Source organism: Sus scrofa, chromosome 6 (assembly GCF_000003025.6).
Source record: "Sus scrofa isolate TJ Tabasco breed Duroc chromosome 6, Sscrofa11.1, whole genome shotgun sequence".
NCBI lineage: Eukaryota > Metazoa > Chordata > Mammalia > Artiodactyla > Suidae > Sus > Sus scrofa.
Genome location: NC_010448.4, coordinates 144,817,291 through 144,843,313, shown reverse-complemented (window position 1 = coordinate 144,843,313; position 26,023 = coordinate 144,817,291). Strand labels below are relative to the sequence as shown.

At 44.2% G+C, this 26,023-nt stretch overlaps 1 protein-coding gene across 4 annotated transcripts in view; it reads right to left on the bottom strand.

The window, feature by feature from the left end:
• GNG12 (guanine nucleotide binding protein (G protein), gamma 12) overlaps nt 1-26,023 on the bottom strand; it is a 136,079-nt gene that overhangs the window by 75,243 nt on the left and 34,813 nt on the right. For all 4 annotated transcript variants that reach the window (XM_021093257.1, XM_021093258.1, XM_021093256.1 and 1 more), the window contains 1 exon segment: nt 5,356-5,408. The gene's annotated coding sequence lies outside the window, so the exon portion shown is untranslated.

Below are 26,023 nucleotides of genomic sequence, written 5' to 3'. Positions count from 1 at the left end.
AAAAAAAAATACCCTGTGATATCACTTTTATGTGGAATCTAAAATATGGCACAAATGAACCTATCTACAAAGCAGAAACATAAAGAACACTTGTGGTTACCAAGGGGGAGGGGGAGGAAGTGGGATGGACAAGGAGTTTGGGGTTTGTAGATGCAAAGTATTACATTTAGAATGGATAAACAATGAGATCCTGCTGTACAGCACAGGGAACTATGTCCAATCTCTTGGGATAGACCATGATGGAAGATAGTATGAGAAAAAGAATGTAAATATATATATATGACTGGGTCACCATGCTATAGAGCAGAAATTGACTCAACACTGTAAACCAACTATACTCTAAGAAAAAAAAATGCAAAAAAAAATTGACCTATAGCTTTGGGACTCAAAACAGGAGAGATACACGTGGAGCAAGGGAAGTGGGCCACACAGATCACAGCGGTGAAGGTCCAAGTAGATTCTGTGTATCAAAAGGGCACAGTCTGGAGTTCCCGTTGTGGCTCTGTGGTCAACAAGCCCAATTAGCATCCATTAGGATGTGGGTTCAATCCCTAGCCTTGCTCAGTGTGTTAACGATCTGGCGTGGCCATGAGCTGTGGTGTAGGTTGCAGACACGGCTCGGATCTTGCGTTGCTGTGGCTGTGGCTGTGGCTGGCAGCTATAGCTTTGATTCGACCCCTAGCCTGGGAACCTCCATATGCCACAGGTGTGGTCCTAAAAAGACAGAAAGATAACACCCCCCCAAAAAAAACCCCAAAAAAACAAAACAAAAACAATGCACAGACTGACTCACGGCATAGCATGATTTGGGGTTGGGAGAAATCATATTCACAGAGTACTTCCAGGAAGTGGTTTCTTATTCTTTTAGAACAGGGAGGGTAAGTAGACTTCAGCTCGTGTGCCAAGTCTGGTTCATAGCCACATGCCCAGGCTCAGCCTCAAGAGCCATGCCAGTCTGTGAGGTCCCCACCATGGGGGGAGGGAGGAGAGATGAATATGTGTACTTGTTTGTCCAGCTGAAAACATCATCTTTTATCCTCGGCTGAAGCAAGGCCAGCAGAGACATGCACACCTGGACTGGAAGGGCTCTTCTCGGGGGCTTGCACGTAGGTATCATATCATTGGTCTCCACGGAGGTGGTCCTCATCAGTCTGTTACAGCAGGGATGCTGTCCTCTACCTTATGTGGCATCCTTTTCATGAGCACTCAGTGGAAACTACTCTAAGTCCTCAATCCTGATGAACCTTGCTGCTCCTGAGTGCCTAGCATGCTTTTCTCCTCTGGCTACCAAGAGCTGTTTACTGTGTTTTCCTAGTAGTGACTGCTCAGAAGCTCAGAGGCAAGCCCATGGGACCTGCTGGCATATATACAGGCTCTCATCCATGCATAACCTGATCTCTGACTTTGCTTTACTTTTCCTACCCCTACATGGTTTCCTCATTCCTTATTTTTTGGATTCTTATTATATGTGTTTTTAAAAGCTGCCTCAAAAATCTTTGAAAGAAGACGGGCATATATATATATACTCTATTGACCGCAATCAAATAATGGGCAACCAATCAGATGGTGCATGGAGGACAGTTTTTACACAGGTTGCCTGTTGTAGTGGCTGTTATGGGGAAGCCTCAAGTGAATGGGTTGAGAAGGTGGTGGCCTTGGACCAGGAACAACCCTAGGCCAAACTGTCAGGTCAACAATTGCCTTGGACCACCTGCCTCCCGTCCTCCTGTGTATCCCTCCTCCCCCAGCTCCATCCTTCCTTGGGCCCTCTGGTCCATTCCTTCACACACCTCTTCCCCAGTGCTCTCCCAGTAGGACTGCTGGTTGCTCTCCCTTCCCCCCTTTTCTCACTAATCAAAATAGCTCGCATTTCTACAGGCCCTTGTACTTGATATCGGTAAGGTGTCAACGGTTGACAATTATTTCTCTAAGGGATGAAGATGAAGAATCAAAAGACTAAATCACTGATGGTGGGATAGACTGTGGTTATGATACAAATGCCATTGAACAAGGGGATCTAATTCTTCTTCTTTTGCATTTTTTGGGACACATCTGGGGCACATGGAAGTTCCCAGGCTAGGGGTCAAGACTTGGAACTGCATCTGCAACCTATGCCACAGGCTCATGGCAACACCAGATCCTTAACCCACTGAGTGAGGCCAGGGATTGAACCCAAATACGCAGGGATACTAGTCCAGTTTGTAACCCACTGAGCCACAATGGGAACTCCCACGGGGATCTTCTTATAAATTTCAAATAATTCTATGTGAACCAGTTATCACAGTGCCCAGGACACAGGTGACATGCAATAATTAGGACTATTGCTGCTGTAATTATTAATTCTTCCACCCCAGATTACTGTCTGTTTCTCTATCATTATTACCATGACTACCACCATGGAGGTAACGGCCCCTTTGGAAACACTGGATAGCCACATATCCACAATCGATTAATGTATTTTAATTACATTTTATGGTTTATAAAGCACTTGCACAGACATCATACTTTTTTAACCACCTGGCAATCCTCAAGATGAATATTATTTCCATTTTACAGATGAGGAAACTGAAGCTCAGAAAGGTTACATTTATAAGGTCCCAGACCCAAGAAGTAGCAAAGCCAGGACTCAAATCCTTGTCTCATATAAATTTCTTGTTCTGTAAGTGCTGGTGAGGGTGTGGAGAAAAGGGAACTCTCCTACACTGTTGATGGGTATATAAACCACTATGGAGAACAGTATGGAGGTTCCTTAAAAAACTAAATATAGAACTTCTATATGATCCAGCAAGCTCACTCCTGGGCATATAGCCTAAGAAAACCATAATTCGAAAAGACACATGCACCCCAATGTTCACTGTGGCACAGTTTACAATAGCCGAGACATGGAAGCAACCTAAGTGTCCATCAGCAGAGGAATGGATCAAGAAAATGTGGTACATATATACAGTGGAATATTACTTAGCCATAAAAAAGAATGAAATAATGTCACTTGCAGCAACATGGATGGACCTAAAGCTCATCATACTAAATGAGGTAGTCAGACAAAGACAAACAGCATATGATATCATATTTGGAATCTAATAAAAGATGATACAAAAGAACTTATTCATAAAACAGAAACAAGCTCACAGATTTTGAAATCAAACCAAAGGGGAAACGGGGGGGGGGGCAGGAATAAAACAGGATACTGAGAATGACATGTACATACTTCTGTATATAAGACAGATTAACCAACAAGGACCTCCTGTATATAGCACAGGGAAATCTACTCAATATTCTGTAGTAACCTATATGGGAAAGAGGAATGGATATGTATATGTATAACTAATTCACTTTGCTGTACACTTGAAACTAATACAACATTGTAAGCCAATTTTACTCCAATAAAATTAAAGAAAGAAAGAAATTTCTTGTTCTCTCCACAAGTGGTTGCCAACTATGTAGCAATTCCATCAGAATTATCTGAGTGCTTTAAGATTCCTGGGGTGCACCTAGTATTGTGGACGGCCCAGTGAAGGCATGGTGAGCTGGTTATTTCAACAGGTGCCTTATATGATCCTGAAGAGCTGCTGGTGGGGGACCAGGGACAGGGTCCACGCTGCTTCCTGGCTAAGTACCAGCCGTACTCGGTCCTGTGCTGAGCACTGCAGGGAAGGCATGTGGGGTCTTCTGCTTTCAGAACCCCAACAACACTACTGAGGAAGTAACAGTGTTTGGCTTTGAAGTATTCAGAGCAGAGCAGATCACAGACAGCAGGAACAGGTAGAGGAGGCCACATTACAGAGCAGGGAAGATTCTACTCCGCCCTGGAGGATGGGAAGGATTTCTAAGCAGAGAAGGGGTGAGCAGCGTGAGGTATCCTTGGGAGAAGTGGTAAAAAGGCAAGCCTGGTGAGAATAAAAGGAAGGGTAGGAGCTGCACATGAGGGGATGGAGCAGATAATGGAAGTGGAGAAGCCAGAGAGGAGTCTAGGCTGGTGTTGTGGGCGACACGGAGGCAAGGACAGTTCTGGAGCAAAGGACGAATGTCCTGAGAGTTGAACTAAAGGATGTACTATGAACACTGGACACTTGGTATTGACAAAACCACCCAGCAACCTGCTGAACAGACTGAGATGCCAGACGGCAGAAGAGCAAGCTAGGATTGTAGGTCTGTCAATCAGAATGGGGTGATGGGAAGGACGAGGAGATGGGAGCATGATCTGAGCCCTCTTGCTGTCCAGGCGCTTTTCATTCCATCACAGCTGTTTTCATGAGACTCATAAACACTGTAGGGTGGATTGTAAACATGGCCCCAATTCTTCTCCTCTCTGTATCCTTCCTCCCTGCCATGAGATTCTGCAGCTCCTCTCACCAAGAGGTAGAATCTATTCTTGTAGCTCTTGAATCGAGGTTAGAGCTTGCTTTAGCCAACAGAATGTGTGAGAAGCCATATTGTGCCAATTCTAAGCCTCATCCTCAAGATGCGTCCACTGTCTCTTTTGGAACGTGCAGGACAGTAAGAACCATTTCTTGGTCATTGTCACCACTCTGGCCAATATACAGGTGACTTACCAGCCTAGGTGACCTGGACCTGTAGCTGACTGAAGACATGTGAATGTCTCAATTGAAATCTCAAGAATCACATGCTCTAGGCCCAGCCCAAACTGACAACCCACAGAATTAAAGAATAAAGAAATGATTGCTATTTTGAGTTAAATTTCTGGTAGTAAATTTTGGGGAGCTTTGTTATGCAGCAAAAAGCTAACTGATACACACTGCCAAGAACAGCATAACTATATCAGGGAGCGGTGCCACACGAGAGGTGCCTCAAGGTTTTTCTCTTAAGAAGTACACTGCTTGCCAAACCCTAAAGGAAGTTTTCTACCACTAACAGAACTGTTATCTCACAATAGTCACATTTAGGTTTAAAGTGAGGTGAGAGGAAAAAAAAATTGGGCAATAAGGAAGCTAGTATGTTACAGCTATGAGCCAGTTTTCATTACGACACACTGCAAGGGACAGTCTGAATTCCTTGGCTGAAGTAACATTTTGTTGTTTTGGATACTGTTTGAAACAAGCAGACCATCAACAGGGGCCTGGAAATAGTTTCATTACAAAAAAAGTTTTTATTTTAATAGTATTTGGCATGTAATCATAGAGCTTTTCCCTGACCATGTTCTTAGCAAGAGAACATGGATTGATCTGTTTTTTAAAGGCACGGAAACATCATAAATCATTTCAGAGGGGGAAAAATGTGAATAAATAGACATCTAATCATAGTACCAGTAAGGAAGCCTCTAACTTAGACATGTGAATATCATTTCAAAAATAATGTCAAACAGTCACTTTGTTTTAAAAATGAAAGAGCACTTACCAGTAAGACTCTGTGTGGCCCACTGTTACCAGGTTTTAGGTGATGGGATGAATCTGAAATAGAATGAAACAAACATTCCTTAAGTAAATCACGTGTGGAAAGGGTGTGCCTTTCATCCCAGTGGCTGCTATCATGTTGAGTATGTATTCTTCTAGTTAAAGATTAGCAAAGCTTTCTTTTTCTGGCTCCTGATGGAATAGGGAGTTTTTCGGCTACATATTTCAACTTCCTGAACAGAGAGCACTCTCTCCTCTCCTTCAGGGAGTGCGGAAAGTCTGAAGCCAGTATAACTATAAATGGTAGTGTTTTCGTCCCAACCCCTCCAAGTCAGTGGACGCCTTCCTGGTGGTTGTTCTTGCCTTGGTTCCCCAAATCCCTTCTGTGAGGACCAAGCCATGACTCCCTTTACGGAACCAGCTAAAAAACGGGTCCAACTGGGGAGTTCCTGTCGTGGCGCAGCAGAAACAAATCTGACTAGGAACCATGAGGTTGCATGTTCGATCCCCGGCCTCACTCAGGGGGTTAACCATCTGGTGTTGCAGTGAGCTGGTATAGGTCGCAGACGCAGCCTGCATCTGGCGTGGCCGTGGCTGTGGCTGGCACCTTTAGCTCCAATTAGACCCCTAGCCTGAGAACCTCTATATGCCATGGGCCCTAAAAACCAAAAAACAAACAAACAAACAAAACTGGTTCGGTACAGCTTGAAGGACCAGAGGAAGAGTGTCCAAGGCTACCTAATAGTGGTCACCTGATCACAAATAACCATACCTTTTTCTTTGACTGATAATGGTGAGCCTAAGGTCCTGCTGTTCACCAGAAATATAACAAAGCCACAGATATAACTTTAAATTTTCTGGTAGCCCCATTTAAAAAGCAAAAAGAGGCAGATGACATTATTTAACCTGATGTATTCGGAATATTGTGACTTCAACAAGCAACTGATATAAAAAACCATTAATGAGACATTTGCTTTTTTTTGGTCATACTAAATCTTTAAGACCCGGACCGTCGCTACTTGGGCTAGCAGCATTCCAAGCCGTCAACACCCACAGCGGCTAGTGACCTCCACACCAGTCCAGCTAGTAGCCTCCACACCAGATAGCAGAGGCCAAAGGAATCTATCCTTGGCCTTCAGATGCTGGCAAGGCTCCAAAGTCAGTGCAATGCACATGGAGATTTTGTTCATCTATGTTCCTGCTTCTAGGAATCCATTGTTAATTACCCCATTCCGTGGTGTCATTTAGTAGAAAGAAAACATGATAATAGCGAATATTTATATAGCACTTAACGATGTGTTCTTGGCATGTGCCCGTATTACCTTAATGAACCCCCACAGTAACTTCATGAAGTAAGTACAGAATCATTCCTATTCTGTAATGAGGAAACTGAGGCAGAGAGAGGTTATAAGTAACTTAGGTGAGGTTAGAAGATAGTGAGAGCTGGGATTCTAATCTATGCAGCAGCCTCCAGAGCCAGGCCCTTAGCCACTACACTGTCAATTAAATTTGAACGGCTCAAAATAAGATAATTACTTTCAGTTTTAATTATAACCATCAAGTGATCCAAGACTGCTCCCATGATACGTGGTCAGATAATAGCAGTGATGGCAGATGGAGGAGTTATGGGATGTGGGAGCAAATTAAATTTAAAATAGTTCAGGGTGGGAACACAAAAACCACATGCAAGTCTGGGGTCAGAAAGACCATGCTGTGTCTGGGGGGGGCGCTGCTTGGATGATCAAGATGGGGATGTAGTTGGAGGTTAATGGGGGGGGGGTCTTTGGAAAATCGTGCCTTTGTGGTTTTTCTCAGGGAAGACGCCATCACTTTCATCTGATTCTCAGAAGAGTCTGTAAGTTAGACATCTCTGTATCTGTCTTGGCGGTGGTAGGGAGTAAGAGGAAGAATCAGGCAGAAAGGAATTAAGGAACACATTCTTTCACTTTGTTCATCTGTGGCCTCCCAAGAAATCACTCCCAATGAGTAAAATCATATCCACACGTATGAACTTCCTGCCCAAGTCACAGGGAAGGGGGGTTGGTCAGGGATGCTGTTTAGAATCAACTGGCTGTGGGCTGAGGCCACAGGGGACGCTGCTTCCCCATCTCCCAAGGCAAGCCCTGAAGCTGCTGAAAATCTGCCAGTGGCTTCCTCTAGGTTGTAGGATTAAGTCCAAGCTCCTTATCCCAGGCTCCCAAGCCCACGTGACCTCGTGCCTGCCCTGTCCCAGGCACTCTCCCAAGGGCATCTTGTCCTTTATCCACACCCACCTACTTATGGGTCCTGAAATCCTGCCCCCTCCCACTCCTCTGAGCCTTTGCAGACTCTGTTCTTTTTGTCAAGCTTGTCCTTCCCTACAGTATCACCCTGCCTTCAGGTCTCAATGCAAAAATCACCACTTCTGGGGAGCCTCTGGGAACTGTTGGCTGATTTAGGGACAACTTTTCTGCAGTAACAGCAGTAAAGTAGTAGTGACTCCATTCAATCAACAATTATGTATTACTACTACTGATCATTAGAAAAGCTGATTTTTATGGAGCTACATGCCAGGCATGGTTTCAAGTACTCCTTTAATCCTCTCAGTAACCATATGAAATGGTTTAGGACCCACTTAGCAGGTGAGCATACTGAGGCATAGACATTAAGTCAAGAGCCTAAGGTTACACAGCTTAAAAATGGCAGAGCCACATTGTGAACCCAGATAGCCTGGTTCCAGAGCTTGCACACTTTAAAAAAAAAACACCAACAACTGAAGTATAGTTATTTGATTTACAATGTTGTGCTAGTTTCAGGTAAACAGCAAAGTGATTCAGTTATATATATCATATATCCATGCATATCATACACACATATATACACACACACACACATATATGATTCAGGTTCTTCTCCAGTATAGGTTATTACAAGATACTGAATATAGTTCCCTGTACTATATAGTAGTCCTTGCTGTTTATCGATTTTACCATACCATTTGTTTACCTATTTACCATTTATATTCCGTACCATAATACATGTTAACCCCAACCTCCTAATGGATCCCTCTCCCCCTTTCCAATGTGGTGACATAAGTTTGCTTTCTGTGCCCCAGCCTGTACCCTTAACACCACATTCTGCCTGCCTCCCACTCCGTTCCACTGCTTTCTCCTCTCATGGCCCGTGCACTTCCCTCTGCTAATCTACGTGGCTCCTGTGTTTCAGTTTTTCATTTATGGGTCTCTCTGCCCACTTGTTTGCAGAATCGCCGGAGGGTGAGAACGTGTCTAACTCATCTTTGTCTTTCCAGGACCTTGCAAGGTGTTTGGTAAACAACAGATGCTCAATAAAGGCACCCACAAGACAACACTGGCACAGCACTGGAAGGACAGAGGACAGGGCTACAAACTTGCACCTAAGAAAAACACACCAGGAGGAAAAGCCTCCAAATATGAACTTGAACAAAGCAAGCTTTAACTTCATCTTTTCCATTCGTCCAGTGCGGAGGGCACAGTCATTTCCTAGGGAAGAGAAACAACTCAGAGTGTGGCGGACTTGATCAGACCCCCAACAAAGCTCCTCAGTTTCATTTTCCCTTGCGCAGGGATTTAAGTAATAACATGCCCTCTAAAAGCCTTGGCTGGCCACCATAAAGAAATGCCAGGAAAGACATTGTCCTTTAAAAAAATGCAATCTTCAAGAAAGAAAAGACACAAACCCCTATTTCCTAAAGGTTTCTTGGTTTCAAATAACTGCCTATGAGTATATTCCAAATATTTCTTTTCTTTTCCCTTTTAACAACAGTCTCACATTGGAAATCTCCTTTTGCTGTTCAGACCTGGCTGTGCCATTTTCTCCCCCAGAGTTCTGTGATATGCTTCTTTCCTCACTACCTGAACTCCCCTTGGATGGATATAAGAAGTGCTTATAGGAAGACACTCTTCTCTTTCTCTAACAGTGGGAGAGACAAAAGCTTCCAGATCTGGGACATACGCAAACGGCCGGGGAGAAAAAGAGCTCCCTCTGGCTCAGGTCAGAGATTGCACCAGGACTGTGGCCCAACCTACCCGTTCATAGATAAAGGCAATTAACTCTATTATCCACCCTCCCTATCTGCATCCACAATGTAAAAGAAGCCACCGACCTCTCACGAATATGGATGTCAGCATCCTCTCAGATACTGTAACCAAATTATAAATCTGCATTTTTGACTCTTGCTAGCTCATCTCCTTCCACAATAAACAATCATATAATTATTTCTCGAGAGGTTTACTGAGTGCAAATTAAGAGCCAGACACAGTCGGTTGTAGGTGCTGGAGATACAGTAATGAATGAGGTTAATAAGGGTCCTGAGAAAGGGGCCCTTGTATTGTAATAGGAGACCAAAAATAAACAAGTATACAAAGAAGAAAGTAAGAGAATGCCGACAGTGATAGGTTCTACAAATTCCTTCAGACAAGCAGGGGGTGATGCAACCCACTGAAATGTTGAACAATGTGTCTTTGGCAGCTGTTTGGAAGAGTCTGGAAATGGCAACAAAGGATGAAGGGATCAATGGTGACCAATTCCGAGGCCCTTCAATGATGCAGGTGAGCTATGGCGGCACCTTGGCCTAGGATGGAGAGAAACAGATGGATTCAGTATCAGTTCTGGAGGTAAAACAATTCTGACCTGCTGATGAAGCAGATGTGGGAGATAAGGGAAAGGAAGGGGCTGAGATGACACACTGGTTTCGGATCAAGCAATTGGGTCAGTGATGGCTTTGTTGGGGGAGAAATGGATGGAGAGAGGCAAGAAAATCAAGAATTCTAATTTGACCTTGTTAACGTGGAGACATTCAAGTGGAGATGTCAGGGAAGTACTGAGAAGCCCAGAACTGTGCTGTTCAATACTACAGCCATGAGCACATGGGGCGGGGGGAGTCTTAATTAATTATCATTTTTTTAGAGCCACGGAAGTTCCCCAGCTGGGGGTCGAGTTGGAGCTGCAGGTGCCGGCCTATGTGGGACCCAAGCTGCATCTGTGACCTACACCACAGCTCGGGGCAATGCTGGATTCTTAACCCACTGAGCGAGGCCAGGAATGGAATCTGCACCCTCATGGATACTAGTTGGGTTCTTAACCCGCTGAGCCCTGATGGCAACTCCCTAAATTTAAATAAGTACAATTAAAAGCTCATTCCTCTGGTCACAGGAACCACACTCAGGTAGTCAGGGAGACACAGGATCAGCGCCTGGACTGAATGGCTTAGGTGTAGAATGTTTCAAGCACCATAAAAAGTTCTATCGGGCAGGCCTTGTTTAGAATGAACATGACAACTTCATTACTGTAAGGCTTATTGCAATTATAAATACAAAACCAGAGCCCTCAGAGACCTTCAGCGTTGAATGGAGACTGGATTCTTATCTGTCTGAACATATTTTTTTTTTCCAGGCTCATTTAAATTTTCTAGAAAATGGCCTCAGACAGGCACTGTGGGAGAGTGGAGCAGAGGCTATAGATTTATAAGCCTGGCTTCCAGCTGTCTTTGCTGCCAGGGATTTCCAGCAAGTCACGAAACTTCTATGCACCTCGACTTCTCCACCTATAGAACAGACAGGGATCGAGAATGGACGACCCTGAGAAGCAGGTTGGAGAATGTCTCCAGCTCTCCAGACAGCTCCACTCTTCTCCTGTCAGGCCTATTATGTTTTCCCTTGCAAATGCTGACATGATATTATCATGGCAAAACAGAAACAAAAGGGCCTTTGAAACGCATAAAGGACCCCACTGTAGGCATAAAAGGTCCATGCTCCATAAAGGCCAGGCAGAGCTGAAAGAAATACACCCTGTGCCATGAGTCCATCACAGAAAGTTGTGTGTTATTAGATGTTGGCAGGGCTACTGACTTGATAAGGTTATGCCATGTAGGTTAGAGCATCATGAGTCAAGTCTTGAGCCCCCGCAAAGGTAAAAGATAGTAGGGCCCAAAATGGTGATGTTTTCCCTTACTGGGCAAGGGTTCTGTGCCAGCGAAGGGCACACCTGGAGCAGGTGAGCTGGCCCACTTCCACCAAATGGTGCCACTCCATCTTCCCCACCTTAAGATTATCTCCTGGCCAGAAGAGCTGGTTTGGGCTGTTTCCTGGGACAAATGCTTCCACCTGGTCACAGTTAGTAACCCATGGAGAGCTTCTAGTAACTTGAAAACTTGTTTTTAATGGAGGAGCTGGTGGTGTTATGTCTTCAGCTAATTTGTGGATAAGTTGGAGGGAAAGTATCTTCATAACAGCAAAGCCAGTGAGACATTTTAAAAAACGTATTCCCAGTTTGCCAAAGGTTTCAGAGAATACATAAAATGTCAGAGAACACAATTAATTGTGAAATGTGACACTCACGCATTTTTTTCCATTTTTCCATTGAAAGGGCAATGGCAGTGTTTTGTTTGTCTGTTCCCCCAATGGCGGTTTTAAAAGTACAGCATTCTTCGGGTAGTTCCTGCTGTGGCTCAGCAAGTTACGAACCCGACTAGCATCCACGAGGATGCAGGTTGCATCCCTGGCCTTGCTCGGTGTGTTAAGGAGCTGGTGTTGCTGTGGCTGTGCTGTAGGCTGGCAGCTGCAGCTCTGATTTGATCCCTGGCTTGGGGACTTCCATATGCCACAGGTGCAGCCCTAGAAAGCAGAAAACAAAACAAAACAAAACCAAAAAAGGGCTCTCTGGACAACCCACAGTCTCAACATCTTAGTGCTACTATTTGTTTTTGCCTGTTACCCTTGAGAGCCATGCGTATTATATGACTGCAGCCACCATTTACATGCTATTGGTGGTAAAGACTTTGGAGTTGGACAGATCTACGTTTGAATGATGGCTCCTGAGCTAACGAGCCAGAAGTCCTAGGACTTCCTCTGAGCCTCAATTTTCTAACACATAAGGTAGGACGAATATGCCTTTTGCACCCTGCAGCTCTTAAGATCAAAAACCAAAAAACAAAAACAAAAACAAAAGGGAGACGCTGGCACAGAGACATCAGAAAAAAAACCCATATATGAAAGCTGTTATTTTCTTTTTCCATTTTAAATTTCAAACATTTTCGGCGTGTTTCTACACATATTCATAACGACTGTTTAAGGGACCTAAGAAAAGTCCTTCATACTGAAAAGTCATAATTTACTAAATCTCCCCCCAATGAGGGATATTTAAATTATCATCTTTTTTATTATTATAAATAAGATTATATTGGAAACCTTCAAGCTTCCACTTTTTCATTGCTGTAATTTATTTCCCTAGCCTCCCTGAATTCCTAATAGCAGAATGAATTGTTTTTCGCTTTTAAAGGGGCTTTTTATTAATATACAAGGACACCACCAACAAAATAATTGAGAATTTCTGAGATCTTGACATATTACAGATTCTCTGCTTATTCATATTGCAGGAGCTTGATATTTTTCCTCTGAATCTGAATGAGTTCTTTATAGTGCATGGTAATCAAGAGTTAATGTATGTATTCCCTACCAATACATTTCTGCTATTTTGCCATTTTAAGATAACCATCTTTTCATTTATACAGCATTTCAATAACTAATAAGCAAGAGCCATATTTTGTATAAACCTCATGAGCTATGACATTGCTTCGTGGCAAAATGGTTGGCTTTTGACAGCTTTTCAGTGTCTATCTACACCCGCTTTGATTTTCCCAGCTACCCTGTCAGTGAGCGGGGGAGGAGGACAATCCTCACTGTACATGGGCAAAACGTGAGCCCCAGACAGGCCAGGCGGCTTAAAGAGGGTCACCCAGTCCTGGAGGTAGCCAAGACTGGCCTTAGCCGTTTTGCCTGCTGGACCCGAGGACTCCTTGTGAAAGGAAGCTTGTGAGGCAAAATGAAGAGATGTATTTTGTGCGAAATGGACTATTATACAAAGCACCAATTCCACATCGTTTTCTGATTAAAGTCTTTATACTGAGCATCAGAGCACTGCGCCTGAAGCACCGAGGGCATTGAAGAAATGTTAGTATTAGCGCAGCAAATCCACCAAAACAACGCCTTACACAAGGGTCCATCCTTACGTACTTATTATGTAATTAGGATCATATAAATAACCTAGACCTAAACTAAATGTTGCTTTATTCTGATGTTTTCTTTTTCTTTTTTTGTCTTTTCTAGGGCTGTTCCCACGGCATATGGAGATTCCCAGGCTAGGGGTCGAGTCAGAGCTGTAGCCGCCAGCCTACACCAGAGCCACAGCAACGCGGGATACGAGCTGTGTCTGTGATCTACACCACAGCTCATGGCAACGCTGGATCCTTAACCCACAGAGCAAGGCCAGGGATTGAACCTGCAACCTCATGGTTCCTAGTCGGATTCGTTAACCACTGGGCCACGACAGGAACTCCTGCTTTATTATGTTTTTGACCTAACTTGAGGACCACCACTTCTCTCCCAAGTATTCCTTTCCTCTTCGGCTCAATGAAACCACTCCTCTCCCTGAATTCCTACAACCTTTACTACTTTCTGTCATTCTAGGTACTTTAGAATATGTTTCAGCTCTTCTATTGGATGATGAGGAACTAAGGGTCATTGTATCATTTGTGTTTGTATCTCCCAAGAGTCTGGTACCCTGCTAGGCACAGAGGTGGTACCCAGTCAGTGCTTTATGGAGAAATAGGGGAAGAATGTTATATCTTAGAAACAATGGTAAAAGCAATTACAGTTTAAAAATCAGAGCATGAAAGTATAGATTGCATGAACTGTGTTCTTTTTGCTACACCACTCCTTATTTTGGCAAGCATGCTATAATAGGACAGTTCTAGTACATTCTTAGGCCAGAAGTCTGCATTAGCTAAACAATACTAAACTACATTAAACAGAGTGTCCAGAAGTGTTTCCAGCCTTGGACCAATCTGTATAACTCTGTAGATATATCTGTTATGCTTTTACTTGCAAATTCTGATATAACTCATTCTTCAAAAATTCACTGTGTAAACACACACACACATACACACAAGCACAAAATTCCTGGTTCAGCACTTGGAAAAAACTCAGATAAAAAATATGGAACATCTGTTTCCTAATATCAGGAAAATTCACAGGAAACGATTAATGTCCACTAGGGAGAAAGAAAAATAATCTGGATCACATTATGAAATGAAACATCCAAAATTCATAATTGAATACTGTAGAGCCTGCAAGTCATCAGATCTTCAGGACCGAGGGGAAGACTTCACATTTTATTAAAGCTTGTGAGAGAAAACATATTTTTATTCCACGTATATACAAATAAACATAACATTGAATGCCCTCACCCTACGTAATATTCTCGGACCCTCTGTCTCCCCACTGATATTTACGTAACCCTTGGCGGTTGGGCGGTTTACTGCATGTGGATTTATCAGAACGTGCTCAGGGTCTTACAGGGCAAGCAAAGACCTAACTCAATTAGAGGGTGGTCCCTGGATGAAGAGGATGTAGCTCTTTTGAGAAAGATTCCAGGGTGGCTTATGTCTCCCCTGGCGGACTGGAAAGAAAATCAGCGCCACTGCAAGGCCAAAGCCAGCTGGAGATAAAAGTGGCCTCCCTTGGCAGCTCCTCCCTGTCCTGCTCCTTATGAAGCCTCTCTATAACTACTATGTGCCTGGTTATATGGAAGGTTCTGGGGGTACAAGAGAGAAGAAAATAGAGCCCCTCTCTGCAGAGAGCCTACCATGAGCCAGGCGGACAGCTGAGCAGGCAAGTCCAGCTCCAGTGGCACAAAATGTACCATGTTAAGGGCAAGGAGCTGGGAGCACAGAGGAGAAGTACCAGTCGGGGATGATCATGGAGGGCTTCCAGGGGGAAGGGGCATTGAAGCTAAAGTGTGAAGAATGGCCAAGATTAGCCAGAAGATGAAAGGAGGGAGGCATGAGCAAAGCAGATGCAGTAGCTTGTACAAACGCTGGAGAGGAAGTGAATACCTGTGCACGTTGGGGGCTGCAAAGAGCTGAACGCACTCATGTTCGGAGGAAAGAGTTTCAAATCAGCAAGAGGCCTGATTACCTAAGAGGCAGGCAAAACCCAAAGCGGGTAACCACAGCGAGCAGCATAAGGCCAAGAGAAACAACCCGGCTCTCTAGCTCCTCACATCAGAAACAGTGGGCACTGATTTGTCCAGAGGGAAAGCCAAGGCCCTCTTGGGTGACAGGCCTCTGGGGGCGGGGGTGGCAAGGAGACAGGCTGCCCCATCCGAGATGATGCTGGTCCCCAGTTCCAGGCAAATACCATAGCCAGCTGCCCCCATCCCACAGATAGGACTGGTGAGCAGGCCTCAACACAACCCCATGGGGAACATGGGGTCATCCCCATTTTACAGATTAAGTTGCTGGTTTTAGAAGACTATTTATGGGTTTCCTTTCTGTGAATTGATTCTAATTCTGATCAGAGAAACCAACTCATCACGGTATGATGGGATACTCCAGTTTTACCATTGAAAGTCTCACATCCTAGAAAGTCTTCCAGTGCCATTCAAGCCAAGACGGTTGGTCACTGACTCAGCGTTTGTGAGGTACATGAAGTGGGCAACAGGGCTTATGCCCTAGGGTTTTATATGAGGATGGGAGCAAGGTTAATGTGACTTAACCCCTTGGAAGCTAACCTAGACCCTTTGAATTGCAGGACCCTCTGGGATATCTTGGGGCCTTGTTTGGAGAGCCTATGTCATTTGCAATAATTCATGCTGAATTACATTTGCAAAGCCTAGGACCTAGGGAGCACTAGCTGCCATGCTGATGGGAAAGAATCACTTACTTAATGCTTATTGAAAACAGTAATCAGCCAAAAGACAGGTCAGAATTTAATTTTTGTGCTTGTTGTGGTTAACTGAGCATTAACCAAATGCTCTTCAAATCGAATACTGAAAACCATCCTTACATACAAGAATCTACTGACCTACACAGAGAAGTCAACCGGCCTTTCAAATATCTTTGCTCATGGGGGTCTTCCAGTGCCTCACCCCTTGCAATGCATGGCTTGCATGCTTACTGGTCAACAGACAGTTAAGAAAGTTCAGAAGCCAACACAACACAGTTGCCAAGAACGGCAGGCCTGGAGGATATTGCTTTCTGGCAATATTTGACAGGCAGAGGGTGGCTGACGAATCTTCACAGAATGACTGACAGGAAAAAGGAGGGCCACGGAGAACTACAGAGAGGAAAATTACCAGGGCTTGCGGCTGAGATGATGGCAGGCCTTGAGCTCGTGCTACAGTGCTGTTGACTCAGGCCGCTGTGCCACACAGTTCTCGTCTGATACAAGGAAACACAGCAGCTCTTGAGAGCACTCCTTTCCTTGCCACGGGGTAAATGAGTAAAACAGCTCCAGTGGCCTTCGGTCAGCAGAAGATGCAGAAAGACTCCAAATAGATAAAGAGCCACAGGCCCACCACTGAATCCTGATTCAACCCCCACCCGGCTCACCCCACCAAAGCTCAGCCCCTGGCATCTGCGCCCCGCAACAGGAATGGATGATAAAAAGACCTCAGACTCTTTCACGGGTTAACAGACAATGATCTCCAACACATGTGTGATTAGTGTTCCAGGAAAAAACTATTTTCAAAAATCCAATCGTGTTTGAATAGAACTATTCAAGGGAAAAAACCTATTCAGTAGGGTTGAACTTTTACTAGCCTCAGAAAGGTAAAAAAAAAAGAATAAAGTTTAGCAACATTTATCACCGGTAATAGATCCTAGAACTATGTTTGCCTCTAAAACGTCCAGTTTTATCGGAGCATTCTGGGTAACTGAGATTCTGCTCTGTTGAAAACAGTCGTTTTGTCCACGAGGCTTAGCTCTCTAATCGTATCACTCCTTTCCATGACATGCTTTCTGGCGGACACACAGAGAGAGATTCATTGCAGAAATATTCCGCTTATGTCTGCTGCACAGAGTCAGGCAGCATCATCAGGGCAGGATGCAACAAAGGGCGCTGGCCTGAGTCTGGCTCAGAAAGCAAGACAGAGGTTTTGTTTTCACTCTGCCCGACCTTTGCCGTAGATGAGTGTACTTCTCCAGGCCTCAGACTCAGAGGCAGAAGCAGAGGAGAAACGGTCCTCAGGTGAGGATGTTAGTGGCTTCCTCCCAAGGCCCACATGTTCACAGGCACCTGCAACAGGCCTGCTATGGAACAGCCCACCCTGGTTTGGGGACCTGGACTCGACTGCATGGTTCAGTCTTTAGTTGGAGCCACTAAAAGATGGCTGGGCATTGAGAGTCTCCTAAGGATTGTTCATCTTTTCCCTGTATCACCAAGAGATCAACAGCTTATACAAACACGCAAATCCAACTGTGTTCAACATAATCCTCTCAAAGCCACACTTCAACGAGAAGACGACAGTTCCTGAGAAAATCGGTACAACCTACCCGTGCTTCCACCTACCACTTGCTTCCTGGGTAAAGCCACCTTTGGTGCCTCTGTTAATTTGCACCCCTCCAGACACTCTCATGGACCTTTCTGTTTTATGTACATTGTAATGATGCAATCTGCTGACCCTCCTTTGGGGAAACATACAGGCGTATACCCACCGCCCCTGAAAACAACAACAACAACAAAAATCTGTCACACAGGAGGAGTTTAAAGGCAGTCCAGGAATTCCCATCATGGCGCAGTGGAAAGGAATCCGACGAGGAACCATGAGGTTGGGGGTTCGATCCCTGGCCTTGCTCAGTGGGTTAAGGATCTGGTGGTGCCATGAGCTGTGGGGTGGGTCGCAGACGCAGCTCAGATCGGGCATTGCTGTGGCTATGGTGTAGGCTGGCAGCTGTAGCTCTGATTCAACCCCTAGCCTGGGAAGATCCATATGCCGCAGGTGTGGCCCTAAAAAGCAAAATAAATAAATAAACAATGAAAAATTGTTGCAATTCTCACTTAAAAAAAAAAGAAGAAAAATAAAAGCAGTCCAGGCATTACCAGTGTTCTAGCTGTGCAGCTAGCCATTTTCATGTCCAGCCTTCTCCTTGGACCCTCACGTTTCTCATTTGTTTATGTATCAGCACGGACAACTTGACTGTAAGATCTTTGCACAGGCCCATCCTTTATACCTCTATGTGTTTATTTTCTCCTTCTCACAAGAATGAGTTCTTTCCTTAACACACTGCAGGCTTGCAATACATTAAAAAAAAAAAAAAAAAGATCTGGATGTACACGCTTATAATTCTCTACACTAAGATGTTCACAGTGGCTGAGCAGAAAAGGAATGGAACAGCTAACTCAGAAATTCGGTTCCTATTTATCTTTTATTGGCAAAACTAGCTTTTGTTCCTATGAATATGTCTCCCCTAATTCTAGGAACAGCTGTGGATACGGATGATGTAAGAGAGTCTTTTTTTTTAAAGTATAGTTGATTTACAATGTTATGTTAATTTCTACCCAGCAAAGTTAATTTCCACATAGCAAAATGATTCGGTTATGCATATATACATTCTTTAAAAAATATTCTTTTTATTATGGTTTATCACAGGATATTGAATACAGTTCCCTATGTTATAGAGTAGGACCTCATTGCTTATCCACTCTTTTTTTTTTTTTCTTTTTACCGCTGCACCTGCGGCATATGGAAGTTCCCTAGCTAGGGGTTGAATTGGAACTGTAGGTGCTGGCCTATGCCACAGCCACAGAACTTTGGATCTGAGCCACATCTGTAACCTACACCATGCAAAGCTGGATTCCTAACCCACTGGGCAAGGCCAAGGACAGAACTTGCATCCTTACAGAGACAGTGTCATGTCTTAACCCATTGAACCACAACAAGAACTCCCTGTGTATCCATTCTAAATGTAACAGTTTGCATCTACTAACTCCAAACCCCCAGTCCATCCCACTCCTTCCCCACACCCTCCTGGCAACCACAAGTCTGTTCTCTATGTCTGTGAGTCCATTTCTGTTTCACAGATAAGTTCATTTGTGTCATATTTTAGATTCCATCTGTAAGAGATAGAATATGGTATTTGTAAGAGTCTTTCTTAACCTTTTAAAACTCATGCTCATTTGTGATAACCATAAATTTCCTCCCCTTCTCTTCTACAACGGGATTCTGAGGTGCCCTTCCTTAGCTGTTTTGGGAAACTACAGTATGCATTTTCACCCCCTTTGCCAGATTCTCTCCTCTTCCCTAAATGTGATAACTTTCTAATCTACCTATCCATTCCCAGCCTTTTCTCTGACTCCTTAACCTTAATGTCTTCCCAGCGATGCCTTATTAGGCATCTCAAACTTCTAACAATGGCCACAGCCAAATGAATAACCTCCCCACATTGCTCCTTCCGGGGGTGAAGTGGGGGTGGGGCAGCTCCCAGTGCTGATCGAGGCACACCACCATTCCGCTCCTCGTTCAAAGCAAAATCCTCAGTCATCTTGGGCTCCATTTTTACCCACTCTACAGGGAATCAATCTGTCAGCAAATCCTGTCAGCCCTACCTCCAAAACATCTCCCGAAGCCAGTCACATCTCAGCATTCCTCCCCTCCCAGCTTCCTTGTCCAAACTGGCAGCACCTCTCACCTGGATGACTTCAGCAGCCTCCGTGCGCGGCTCTCTGGGCTTCACGGTTGCTCCCCGCCAGCAGGGGGCACTCGTGTCAGCCCAGAACCACTCCTCGCTCAAAAACCAGCCAATGGCTTCCCAGCAGGCTTAGCGCACCCACGGACCCGCTCTGTGCAGCCGCCCTGACCTGAACCTGATCCTTCCTGGGCTGGACTTGTCACAGACACTGCAGGCCTGCACTTCCTTCTGGTCTCAGAGACGCCCTGCTCCCTCTTCCCTCACCCCACTTTGCTTTCCTTAGTTGTACTAAACACTCTATCTACTGAGTTATTAGCCCTGTCCTGCCTTGGAATGTAAACTCCACGGGGGGAAAGGACATTGTTTGTTCACTGTTGTACCCTGGTGCCCGAGGTGACGCCTGACACAGACTAGACATTCAATAAAATCATTTTGTTGTTGTTGTTACTGAATGAATGCATATTGTCCACTGACCAAAAACGTTTTGTTGAACTTGATTTTTGGATGTTTGTATTATGAAAATAAATATTTCCCCCTTTCTCGAGTGAATCATAAGCCATGATTTTTAAAGGACACCCCCATACACCTTAGATGGATACGTCTGCCCTCTCTGGCACACCCCAGCGTGGAGTGACCCAGGGTACCCCATCTCCTTGAAGGTCAGTGATGCAGTGCCTGAGGTCAATGAACTCCAACTCCCCGCTATACCTTGACTTTGTGCTACACATCTGACACATTTTACAGTCTTTTGTCTCTTCCTAAAGCCTTAAAGTGTTACTACCTTCCAAAAATGCTCTGAGAATTCCACTAATAAAGAGACTGCCTGCCTTATTGATGGTAGTGGCAGTGTTTCTTTCAGTTGATTCTGAACACGGCTGGCTCAGATTTCAATGCCACGTGGTTTGCTACACTACTTTTGTTGTATCTTCCAGGCAGTTTGGGCCCAGTGGCCACAGAAAATACTGTGGAACAGTAAGAGAACGCTTTGGAAGAGACAGAAGGAAGGAGACGCAGATCCCTCTTGCCAGGCATCTCCTATACTTTGGATTTTCTGGTTGCTTCTTCAATATGGGTGCTTTTCAGAAGAGCAGTGTTTCTCTCATGAATGAGCCCCATTTATGATGAAGCCCCAAGTGATCAGTGTTAGCTGGGAGCGGACAGCCATTCTCCCAAGCTTCTGGCATTTTCCCAGCATGGCAGTGAACGCAACCCCGCAGAGATCAGTTTCTCTCTGTAACCCCTTTCTCTCTTTCCTTGGCCTCTTAGCAAACCTCTGCTTCAGAGAGTTTAGTCAGTTGGTGTTTGTCTACTGTGTCTTTTCTCCTTTTAAGCATCATCTTTCTGCAGCTTTTATATGTGAAAATTTGAAATTACTGCCTAAAAGCAGGATATTATTAATCTCCAGTCACTTGAGAAATAACAGTTCATGGATATGGCCAAATTCTAACAGTAGAGATAACATAATAGAAAACATGGATCTATCAGTTCCATCCTTTTACCTCCTCAATAAATGACATGCAATAAAGCATTTGCAAGTCTTGTCGAACTTTTATTTATGTGTATCTCTCTCTCCTTTTTTTTTTTTTTTTTTTTGGCCACCCTGCGGCATATGGAGTTCGCAGGCCAGGGATCAGATCCAAGCCACCCAGAGCCTTTTAATTCACTGTGCCTGGATGGGGATTGAACCTGCGTCCTGGTGCTGCTGAGACATGGCCAATCCTGTTGCGCCACAGTGGGAACGCTGATGTGTGAGTATTTCTTTAAAGCTTAAAAGCTTTGATGTTTGCGACATGAAATCCTATTTATTTACGAATAATTGTTTGGGAAGGTAAGCTGCTGGGTGGCTTCTCCAAAAGAAGAAAAGAGTAGATATTGATTATGAAGCATTTTGTCATCCAAGTCAAAAGCTCCCCAAACACTTTGATACACACACAATATATATATATATAATTTTTAAAATGATTTTTATTTTTTTCCACTATAGCTGGCTTATAATGTTCTGTCAGTTTTCTACTGTACAGCAAAGTGACCCAGGCACACATGTGATTTTGAACCACAAATCTGAATTCCTAGAATGTGCGTGTGTGCAATTTAACTCTGGACTTAATCCCACTGTGGTCTTTGCATCCTTCTCAGGCTGTGTGAGCAGTTTCCCTTCTTCCTGTGTTCCCTGAGCACTGAACGTGGGCAGTGCCAATGTAAACCACACACTAGTGACATTTTGAACAACTCTCAAATTCCTGCACTCTTCTGCAAAGCTTCAGTGCCAGCCCTCTTTTCAGAATCCCCCCCTCCCCAGTACTATTTCACATTTTCTTCTCTTGACTTAGCTTAGTTGGGAAGTATTTTGTTAACAGTCTTCTGGCCAGTTTCAGCATAGGGCTTCTGGCAAAAGGCAGGGTTGCAGCATTTCAGAGGCCTGGCACTAACTCCAGAAAATCTTTTCCTATTTTCAATCTTACTTACTACTCCTCTTTTCTTCTGCCGCTCAACAAGGAGGAAGAAAGCACAAATCCCTTACACACCGAACAAGAGACACACAGTCACAAAAAAAACTCCTCCCCAGCTTAAAACCAGCAGAATCTTAACACCCTTATTGGGGACTTGTAAATCCAGAATCGCCTAAGGCAGACAACAAAGTCTTACAAGTAAACCACATGCATTAAACTTTAACTTCTGCTTCCCCCCACCCCAACCAGTTTATTTGTGGGAGATGTGACTTCACAAACCCTCAACATTTCCCTCCTAAGAGAAGCCCAGTGTTTTTGGGTGGAGATGCTGTGACCTCAGGGAAGGTGGGAGCCCTGGCCTAAGGGGCTGTCAACCAAGTGAGGCCCAAGGAGAAGCTGTGTAAGGACGCTGGGAAAGGATTTTGCCTCCTCACCAAAGATAGGAGCCTCATAATAGGTGCCTCTTTGGTTCTCAACTTTGAAACTGGTGGTGAAGCATGGACCTGTGATCACCATTTGGTGACCACAAGAGAGCAAATCCAAAATTTAAAAACTCAACACAGCAAAGAAGGTAGACCCCAGGAATGAAAAGAGCATAGATCTTTAGTGGCAAATGGGAGAAGAAACTGTCTCCCAGATTTTCTGAATGTGTGGAAAATAACCCCTGCTTGTTGGGGCCACAATGAGTCATGTTTCCTTTTCTGTGCTTATAGCCTTGATATACATAAGATGACAAAAGCGAGGTTTATGGCTTCTTAATTTGGTCCCCATTAACTTAGATTTGAGAAAAGTTACTTGGCAAACCTCGAGCTAATATGGAAAATATGACTTGTTATAGATATATTATTTAACACTGACTCTTAGACTTTCTCCATCCAGAGTGACCATTCCATCTAGCTAGCTAGCCAGCCAGCCAGCCAGCCAGCCAGCCAGCCAGCCAGCCATCCAGCCAGCCAGCCAGCCATCCATCCATCCATCCATCCATCCATCCATCCCTTCTTTTATTCTACCAACAACCAACTACTAAGCCTCTACTTAGTGCTGAGCACTGCATTAGGCACTGGGAATATATATATAACCTCCAAAAGACAGATGACACTATACCCAGTTTAGAGATAACGACACTTGAAGTTCAGAAGGTATACATGTTTTTCCTAAAATTACAAGTCTACAAGTGGCAGAGTTAAGAGTCAAATCTGGGACTATCTGAATTCACAGGCCTTGTGCTTTTCCCGCTACCCTGCAGCTTGAACCCTAGCCATCACTTCGTCAGCCCAATTTAGAAATAAAAAATTGTACTGCTTTTTAATATTCTACAATTTTCATTGCCTTTCACTCCCCCATCTACAGTTAATCTAAAGTAGTTACACTGTAGACTGTATCTAGACACACCCAGAACATATATCCACTTTTCACCTGGATGTCTGACACTGTCCTTACAGGATGGGGATGGCCATGTCACCATGGTGACATCCGCTTCCACAGTGCTCATCTTGCATCGACTGGCCATCGTATGCACCAAGAGTTGGAGACCTTGTCTACCTTGCTCATGGTGCCTGGTATGCCCTGACATATGATGGGGTCCCCTCTACATATCTGCTAATTGTCTAAGGAAAATAAGCCAAATAATAAGATGCTGTCTCAGGAACTCCTGAGTGCCAGTTCTTAAGTCTCTTAGTTTAATGAGGTGATATCACTCCCAAGACCTTGGCAGAGTGCCATTCCAGAAGGCGCATCATAAGTCGCTGACGAAGCAATCTGTACACTACGTTTACAGCAAATGTGTTCCTCACTGTAGAATGCTAGAGACGACCCAAGTGTCTAGTATTTGGACCCAAAGATAAGCCAACAGCTACTTAATGAGTACAGGAGAGCACAAGGAGAAAGATGTGAAGTGTAAGGATAGGAAGAGGGCAACATCGACCAAGGTTAGAGGCAAAAGTAGACCAACAATGATGTACACACTGACCCAACTACACCAAAATACACATGTTGGGAAAACAGGCACTAGAATGTGAGGACTTATAAGAGTAGTTCTTAAGTGTCCAATGGAAATTCAGAATTTAATAAAACCACTTATAGTTGGCTCTTCCATTTTATTTCCAGAGCCTTTCTGATGATCAATAATACAGAATTCTTACAAAAGGCATGTTCAAAATTTGACACATGACCAATTTTGAAAAAGATGCCTTCTGGGTGTCTATTGTCAAAGTGAAGGCCCTCCTGATAAAAGACACCCATTTATTTGCCAGCTTAAACATACACATTGTTCTCAGTGCCTGAAGGCTACATGATAGTGAATGTTTTGTGTGTGTATGTGTGTGAAAAGCTCTCCACACTGGACATTCAAATAACCCAGTCTTTGCTTTGCAGGAACAACCCTTTCTTGATGAGACTGGCACCCTGAGGATGCTTTTGGCTTGAGGCCTGGATTTCTGCACCCTTCCCTTGGCTAACTCTGGCTTGCTCAAGAATTTCTGAACTTGGGTATACTTCCCTCAACTAACAATAGTAACAATGGGGGCCATTTATTGAATATTTTACTACATACTGGGCATACTTGTAAGCACTTTTCTGCGAGCCCCATTTCAATCTTGGTTTCTACTATAACCCCAGGCACAGAGTATATGACATACAGCAGATACTCAATAAATACCTGTTTACCAGTTGAGTTACACTGTAGCTCTTTTAAGTCTTAGGTCCACATTAAAAAGGAGGTCTCATAATTATCAATATTTTAGAGATAGGGTGCAGGGAAGGCAAGTCAATGGCTTAGTGGCTAAACATTTGGCTAAGTTCATGAAATGGATTAGTTAGCCTCCTACCTCAGCCACCCCACATCAATACCCAGCTCATGCTAACTGGAATATCACACTTTATGAGTTAAAAATTAACTCACAAAACACAAAAAGTCATGTTCACCAGAATACTTTCCCCCAATTTTTTTCAATACATCTCCACTTGTCCTGCCATTAAAATACAGGCCCTTGGGGTTCCTGTTGTGGCTAAGAAGGTTAAGGACCTGACATTGTCTCTGTGAGGGTGTGGGTTTGATCCCTGGCCTTACCAGTGGGTTAAGGATCTGGCATTGCTGTGGCTATGGTGTAGGCCACAGCTGCAGCTCCAATTCGACCCCTAGCCCAGGAACTTCCATGTGCTGCAGGTGCAGTCATAAAAAGAAAAAAAAAGATACAGGCCCTTGAAAGGCAGGGACCCCCTACCCTTTCTACCTCATTGGAAGGATGAAACCTTCGGATGTGACCACATACAAGAGACAAGAGCATGTAGAGGAACCTAGTCCTATTGCACACCAGCACTTAAGTCATGACCGTGGTTGAGTCAGGCGGCACAAAACCATAAATTAAATTGACTGTGAAAAAAATAAAACTGAAGTATGAATAACACAAAAATAAAACGTTAACACTTCACAGCTGAAATCCTAAGAAGCCCAACCAGGACTACGTGGCTTTGGGAAAAGAGCCTCTTGCTGTGATAGTTCTGATTTTTGGAAAATCTTCAATGAATTTTATTCAAATGATTCTCCATTCAACCTTGTGTATGTTTCCTGCAGAAGAAAAAAACAGGGTGGGAGATAGAAAAAAAGAAGGATCGATCCCACTCCAGTCAACGTGGGTGCTGCCTCTGGGATGTTTAAAAAGAAAGCCATTGCCTTGGAACCGAGACCGTCCCTGAGTGACTGAACCATTGCCCTGGAACCAAGACCTTTCTTGGTGACC